This window comes from Hipposideros armiger, unplaced genomic scaffold, assembly GCF_001890085.2.
Source record: "Hipposideros armiger isolate ML-2016 unplaced genomic scaffold, ASM189008v1 scaffold_203, whole genome shotgun sequence".
In the NCBI taxonomy this organism is placed as follows: domain Eukaryota; kingdom Metazoa; phylum Chordata; class Mammalia; order Chiroptera; family Hipposideridae; genus Hipposideros; species Hipposideros armiger.
Window position 1 is genome coordinate 2,476,759 of NW_017731553.1, and position 8,672 is coordinate 2,485,430.

Here is an 8,672-nt window from a genome sequence, read left to right on the forward strand (position 1 = left end):
CCCCATTCGCTCGTACTGGGTTTGGTTGAAGGAGGAAGCGGCTAAGACCGCGGGGCCGAATCGTAGTTTCTCAGGACCGGCTGGATGAGGAAGCCCGAAGCGCTCTGTAGATTCCCCTCGATGGGAAATGTGAGAGGGATAAATGAGGCAAAATCCGGAATGCTGGGAGCCTTCCTTAGGGCGCAAAAGTTGTGACACCCTCTACGTGTTCGGGCTCTTAGTTTACAACTGGAATTTACGAATCTTGAAAAGTGAAACATGAAAACTGAGTCTAGACTTGCAACAAGACTGGGCATCCCAACCCCCCACCTCACCCAGTTTGCACCGCCCTTTATGGCTTGCCCCAAGGCTGTTGAACTTTTCAGATTCCTCTATAAAGTAAAACGAACTAAGTAAAGGGAATTCAGAGACAGTAGCCGAGCCTTCTGCTGGGCCACATTCTCCTGCCAGTCTCTGAGCTGCGGGACAGGGTACAGCTACACCACAGGTCTCCTCCCCTCAGGTCGTGAAGGGCCTTTACTGCTGGCCACAGGCTCTTCTCCTTTTGGTCTCAGGGATTCAGGCTCACTTCAGCGAACCCGGGCATTTTCTTTGTACCAGGCACCTTTCTAGGGGCTGGACATGGCGAATTCTCGAAAGACCTCCCCAATAAGATGCCCACAGTCCAATCAGGGGATGCCCATGTGCAAAAACACCGCGTTAGAAAACGATGGCTGCTGGAGTAGAGGTTCAGAAAATAGGGGAGAGCGATATTGCATCTGAAAAGGGGGTTGTTAAGCTTTCCTGAATGCGCCCGAAGATTAAACTGGACCTTTACATGTGGGAAGGCTTTACAGCAGCTGACAAAAGGAGGCCAGGCAAAGTCCAGCGTGGAAGAAGAGGTGGGTGAGAAAGTACAGGGCAAGTTAAGAAAACGGTCACACTGCCAACGCACAGGCGGTGTGCGCGGAGGCAGCCTGAACAACCTTAAACCCCAAAAGGATCTTCAGAAACACCCTATGAAATTTGAACTGGCTTCTGTGAGCGAGTAGCCCATCCCCAATGACGTTCAAATGCAGGAGACAAGATATGTTCCCAAACTGTCCTAATCTCCAAGAAGTAAAACCATACGTTTCCAGTTCTTTCCCTAATTGTGGTTCCGACGGTTTGCTCACTTGAGGCTATATCTAATGATTTTTTGAGATTTATGTTAAATATATATATATATATATGTTTATATATATATGTATATATATATATATTAGTCAGATATTGGGATATTATATGTTATTGCAAAATGGATCTAAGCTCCTGCCATCTACTGTTTTAAAGATTTATTTTCAAATAGAGTTTATTTTCTGGCTTTACGTTTATTGAATATGCAACTAATCTAATTTAACTCACTAATTATTTGTTGAACACCTACTATGTAGCAGGCTCTATTCTAGATGCTGGAATTTGGGGGTCTCATTCGTTGTAGGCGTAATTCTACAATCCTTATCAAATGCATTCTTATCAATAAAATAGGTAATAGAAAATAAATTTAGACATTCGGTGATGGAAGTGCTTACTAGTAAATAATAAGTAACATCCTTTCATACACAAATTGAAAAATGTACTTTGCTTTAACAAAGTTAAATGAGTGGAAAAATGTAATTTGCTTGTGAATTCAAACAGGTCAACTTAAAAAAATCAGACGAGATCAGGCTCCTTCAGGGTGGTATAGCCGTAGACAAAAAAAAAAAAATCAAAGAACTGGAAATTGTTTTGTAGTATTCTCTCACACACCATTGTGTAAGTATTATCTCACATGCCATTGCCATGTTGCCCAGCTAAAATGCAAAGCATTTAGCATCCTCCAAGATAATAGCAGTATTGTCATATTTTCATTTGTTATTATAATTCCACTATCTGTAGGTCCTCTTAATTTATTTCATCACAACACCTATACTCATGGGTCCATATTAATTTGCTTGACGATAAAAATGCAATTCCACATAAATTAAAATATGCTCAGCAAAACATAAAATTTCTTGCAAGGTAATTTTCTTCTGTGTCCAAACACAACCTGAAATTAGAGTTACTTTCACATCCTTTAGTTACTTTCTTTTGTTTTGTTTTTAAGACAAGAAGAAATTATTTTTGTTCTTTTCAGTGCCTCTTCACAGTTTCTAAAGAAAACCCAGGTGTTGTAGAAAGCTGTTATAAATGACTATGAAAAGCAGACCATTAGCCTGCATTTTCATTTGGCCAACTCCATAAACAGAACTGCAAAAACTAACTTCCTCCAGCCTAAACTGTCAGAAGCTGTGGTATATAACACCAACTCCTGTGGTGTATCAGCTGACTGCAGCAGAAGCCCCAGTCTCCTGCAGGCAGGAATTGTGAAGAAGCAGTCTTCTGTTCTTATTATATCTTGAGTAGATAGAATGCTTACTGTGGGATAAAGGGAAGGGAAAGTGTTCTTCTTGACTTTTTTAATCATGCTGCCCCATTTCTGTGCAAGCACCTCTATTGACCCCCTTGTTCTTTCCCACCTTCTACCTCAACCCCTCAGAAATCTCACCATGGAAAATGGGCAGAACAATCTCTGGGGTACCGGATGCAGTCCACGATTGCGAAGAATAGGAGCAAACTGCTTCTGGGGTCAGTCAGCTGATCAGAGATTTCGGGACCCAGCAGGAAGGGAATGGTAAAAAGGAGCCACTTCCTCCATCTAATACTGAAAAAAAGAAGGAAAAAAGTTGACCCTGTTATATCAGCATCTAAATCACTGCCATCAGCATGTTGAAGAAATTCAACTGTCTCTGCTGAGCTTTCAAATATACCTTATGAGACTACCATTTGCCCACTTGAAATTTCTTTCTCCCTTCCAAGGCTGGCCTTAATGTGTATTTAAGACCAATTTTACCCATATCTTCCTAACTATTGGCCCTCTCCAATTCATTCTTTACACTGCAACCACAGAAACTTTTGGAAGACAAATAAGATCAAATCACTCCCCTGCTTATGACTTTTCAGTAGCTGCTCATTGCTGTTAGGATAAGTCCCAAATCTTGCCTTACTATCATATAAGGCCCTGAATTCTCTGACCTCTGCCTTCCTGTTTGGCCTCTGGTGGGGCTACTCTCCCCCTCATTCACCAAGCGCCTCTCATCCCTTGAGTTCCCAAAGTTCCTTCTCCTCTGACAGTTTTTGCACATGCAACCATGTCTGCTGAAATGCTTTCCTAAGGCCTTTGCTATTCATCTTTCAGATCTAGCTTAAATGTCACTTTGTCAGATGAGATCAGGGCTCTCTCTTAAAAGTGCCCCAAATAGACCATATTAATTACATTGAGGGTACTGACAAATGAGATTAGTAATCATGGAGAAGAGCAGAAGTCCAAGGGGATTGTGGATGATCTAATATTGTTTTGCTTTTCAAAAAGAGGAAGTTGGTGTAGTCTAGCAATCATAATATCAAAGGCATACAAGATTCTAGAACCGACTATTAAAAGAATGGGATATTTTATTACAGCGGAAGGAAAGAGGCAATCCCTAGGAACTACAGTGAATTCATTAAGATACAGTTTGGCCTCCAAGATTATGAGAAAATTATTTCTAATTCAGAATTCTACATCCTCCCAAAGTATATCGGGAGGATAAAGAAGAGGTTAGAGAGATTATGGCATAAGAAGACTAAATCTTTATCTTCCATAATAAGAAGTCATTAAGTTAAAATATACCAGTATAAAAAATATATATATACCAGTATAGTTATATTATTTAGCAATAAGGGAGTAAGTACCAGAAGAAACAACATTTTAAAATACAGTAAGTCCCCGACTTTCGAACATTCGAGTTGCAAACAAATCGCAGAAGTAGCTCACGTGTCTGCCGGACATTGTCACAGTTGTGCTGCTGTGTGCTTACTGTGCAGTGCACTAGTGTACAGTAGTACAGTGCTCAATCAGAGCCCAGGATGTCCGGAAGCAAGAGGAAAGGCAGCCCCACCATCTCCCACCTGCCCTCCCTCCTCCAGTTAGTAACTCTCTTCTTGTCAATTCACTCAATGTAATCCCCTATATGCCAGTTGTTGTACTGTATTGTACCACCATTTTAAGGTAACTGTAAAAGCAAAAATACTTTATTTTCAGTATTTTTGTGTGGTTAGGTTTTTTTTATGCTTTACATTGTATATTTGTGTCAAAGGTGTATAAGACTCTCTTTGTTGGACTTATGAACGAGTCTGACTTACAAACATTCTCCCAGAATACAACTCGTTTGTAAGTCAGGGACTTAATGTAATGAAAAACACCTCTAGGAACATAAATTGAGAATGGGAAAGAATGACATAAGGGTCTTCTATTTTTCTGTCAACAAGTCTTATAACTAACTTTTAAACTATGTACATGTTTTATTTTCATAAAAATAAAAATTAGTTTGAAAATACAAATAGCATTTGAACATGCAGACAGGAAGCTGGAGAGTGTTCTAACCAAGAGAAATGGCAAAGATATGGAGGTGAAAATATTCCAGTAAATGGTAAGCGGACCTGCTTATAGGAGCAATGGATCCATGGTGAGGAGTAGTAAATGATATAAAATTTAAACCTCCTTTCTTAGGAAGCCACTAGAATATGCATTCCATCATGAGTGAGTAAACCAAGAAAGAGGAAGATGTGTGGACCCAGAAAACAGGGGATGAACATAAAAGAGAGGTGAAGGGAATTCCCCAGGTGATAATGAAACAAAGTTCAAGATAAACAGCTGGGTAGCATAACTAGACAGCAGCCAAGCCAGAGGAGAGTAGGAAGATGGAGGGATACAGGAGGGATGTCTTTAGATAATTTTGTAAAAAATCAACTGATGGATATGTTTGACCATGTGGAAACTAGTATTCAGAAAGGTTTTACAATTGTATGGGAAAATTAGTGAGGAATTAGTGATCGAGACATAGAAAATGAAGCAAACAAACTAACGAAAAAACAAGGTAGTTTTTTTAACTCTGGGAAAAACAGAGTTGCTTCAGATAGTAAATGAGTCATGATAAAATGCTACTTGGCTCTGAAGTGCAAGACATTTACATAGCCAAACGAATGAAAACACTCCCTTACTGATATACCAAATTAAAACTCTTTTGTAGGATGAAGGGAAAACAAGTTGGAAAGGTTGGTGTTGTAAGGTCTAAATCTTTATCTTTCATAATAAGAAGGCAATAAGAGCTATTGAAAAATAGAAAGATCAAGAAACATCAATATAAGTACATGATATAGAAATATTGAAGTAAATACTAGAAGAAACAGCTAAAATTATTGAAAGTGGTTGCTTTAGTAGTACAAATCGGAAGCTGGAAGAGTTGGAGTAGGGGTCTGCTCTTTTTCATTATGTCTTTTTTTTTACTTTATTGGGGAACAGTGTGTTTTTCTCAGGACCCATCAGCTCCAAGTCAAGTTGTTGTCCTTCAATCTTAGTTGTGCAGGGTGTAGCTCAGCTCTAAGTCCAGTCGTCATTTTCAATCTAGTTGCGGGGAGGGGTGCGCAGCCCACCATCCCATGCAGGAGTCGAACCAGCAACCTTGTTGTTAACAGCATGCGCTCTAACCAACTGAGCCATCCGGCCGCCCACCAGCAGCTCAGCTCAAGTTGTTGTCTTCAATCTAGTTGCGGAGGGTGCAGCTCACTGACCCATATGGGAATTAACCAGCCACCTTGTTGATCAGAGCATGTGCTCTAACTGAGCCACCCAGTCGCCCCTCATTATGTCTTTATTTAACTTTTTAACTATGAATATGCATTACTTTCAAAAAACAAAAATTAATAAAGAGAGTAAATAACATTTTGAATGGGCAGGAAGGAGGGAGAGCATTCCAGCCAAGAGAAACAGCAAAGATAGTAAATAGCAAGCAGACCTCCCTGTGGTAGTGTGACTTCACATTGGGGAGTAGTGAGATCGTTTTATTTTTATTTTTATTTTTATTTTTGACAATGACTTTGTTTATTACCAGTTGCCACTGAAATATCAACTCGATGAGGGCACTGTTGTGTGTTTTCTTCACTACTTGTATCCCCGGGGCTTGGAACGCGCCGGGCACCTGCTAGATGCGCAGTCCTTACTGAACGAATGTGGTCCCGCCAGCTTCTACTTGGGGTTTGAACCCCCGAAGTACCAAATTATTGCTGGTCTATTCCTTATGCCCCTAGTTATTGAGCACCTACTGTGTATGGGGGAGAGCACGGTGCTGGGGTGGGGGCGCAGAGGCCAGGACTCATGGTCACCAGCATCACTCCCACCTTGGGTCAGAGGACTGGGGGCCTAGAGGCCAAATCCACGGACCCGGCTATGCCCTGTGAAAAATAGTGTTGTTTTTGTTTTAAAGATTTTATTGGGGAACTGGGGGAGGAGAACACCACTGGGGAATTTGGGGAAGGGGAACAGACAAGTTGCTGTCTTTGGTTCTTCAGTCTAGTTGTGGAGGATGTTGCTTCACTGGCCCAAGTTGGTATTGTGATCACCGCACTCTTCCCAGGTGAGGCAGATCGGGTCGCCGGCTTCTGGACGGCCGCTCACGCTGGCTGCCGGCCACACAGAGTAGCTTACAGCAGCCCACTGCAGCAGGGTCTGCAGCTTACACCGTAGCCAGCGACTCACAGCTCACAGCAGCCCAGCTCCAGGTTGAGCTGTTGTTCACCATCTTAGCTGTAGAGGGCAGTGTCACTGTCCTTCATGTGGGATCCAAACTGGGGCCCTGCTGCAGAGCTGGTGTCCCAAGCCAGCTCTTAACCAATGCGCCACTCGGCCCTAAAAAATAGTTTTGGTAGCTGTCATTTATTGAACACTTGCTATGTACCAGCCACTGTGCTAAGCACTTTACATGCATTTGTCATTTTTTCTCACTAACCATATAGGCTACCACTATTATCCTCATGCTGTAGATTAAGAAACTGAGAGGTTACGGAACTTGCCCAAAGTTACAGCTAGAAAATAACAGAGCAAAGAGTCAAACAGGTCCACCTGACTCCAAATCTATAGCCTTAACTACCACGTTTTGAAGGCATAATTGACAGGATTCTATCACTGATTTAATTTATGGGACAAAGGAGTATTGTTAATGCATAGTGGTTCTCAGGATTAAGGGTGGTGAGTTGGTAGAACGATGTTTATTTATTTATTTATTTTTATTATATTATATTATATATTTTTATTATTAGTTTCAGGTGTACAACACAATGCAATAGTTATCCTTTTCACCCCTCACAAAGTGACAACTCCCCCTCCTCCATCCACTGCACCCCCACCCCTGATATCATACATATCTATTACAATTCCATTTACTCCATTCCCACACTGTACTCCACATCCCATGACTATATATGTATTAAATTATAGTTGACATATAATATTATTCAACGGCAGATTCAGATGTACAGTGCAGTGGTCAGGCCTCTACATCATCCATGAAGTGGTTTTCCTAACAAGACATGAGTCCATTTGGCCCCCTAAAAAATATTTACAACATTATTGATTATATTCCCCAGACTGTCTTGTCTATCCCTGAGGCCATATTGTAATTACCAATCTATGTCTTGTCCCTTCCCCTTCTCCTTCATCCCCACCCCCTCCCAACTAGCAGCCCTTAGTTTTTCCTCTGTGTCTCTGAGACTATTTCTGTTTACATTACTCATTTATTCAGTTCTTTAGATTCCACATATAAGTGAGATCATATGGTATTTGTCTTTCTCTGACTGACTTACTTCACCTAGCATAATGTTCTCTAGGTCCATCCATATCGTAGCAAATGGTACGATTTCCTTCTTTATAGTGGTGTAATACTCCATTGTGTAAATGTACCACAGTTTCTTAATCTAGTCATCTACTGATGGGCATTTCAATTGGTTCCAAGTCTTGGCTATTGTGAATAGCACTGCAATGAACATTGAGAGGGGTGCATATATTTTTTCGAATTAGTGTTTTGGATTTTTCTGGATAAATACCTAAGAGTGGAATTGCTGGGTCATAAGGTAGTTCCATTTCCAGTTTTTTGAGATACCTCCATGCTGATTTCCATAGTGGCTGCACGAATCTGCAATCCCACCAACAGTGCACCAGGGTTCCCCTTTCTCCACAACCTCGCCAGCATTTGTTGTTTGTTGATTTGTTGATGATAGCCATTCTGACCGGGGTAAGGTGGTATCTCATTGTGGTTTTTATTTGTGTTTCCCTAATGATTAGTGAGGTTGAACATTTTTTCATATGCCTGTTGGCCATCTGTATGTCCTCTTTAGAGAAAGTCTCTTCATATCCTCTGCCCATTTTTTAAATTGGGTTGTTTGGTTTTTTGGTGTTGAGTTGAGTGAGTGTTTTATAAATTTTGGATATTAACCCCTTATCAGGTATATTGTTGACAAATATCTTCTCCCACTTGGTAGGCTTTTTTTGTTTTTGTTTTATTGATATTTTCCTCTGTTGTGAAAAAACTTTTAAGTTTGATGTAATCCCATATGTTCATTTCTTCTTTTACTTCCCTTGCCCACAGGGATGTATCAGTAAAAACATTGCTCAGGGTAATGTCTGCAAATTTACTCCCTATATTTTCTTCTAGGAGTTTTATGGTTTCAGGTCTTACATTTAAGTCTTTAATCCATTTTGAATTTGTTCTTGCATATGGCATAGGATTTTTTCATTTATTCATTTCAACAAATATTTATTGAAT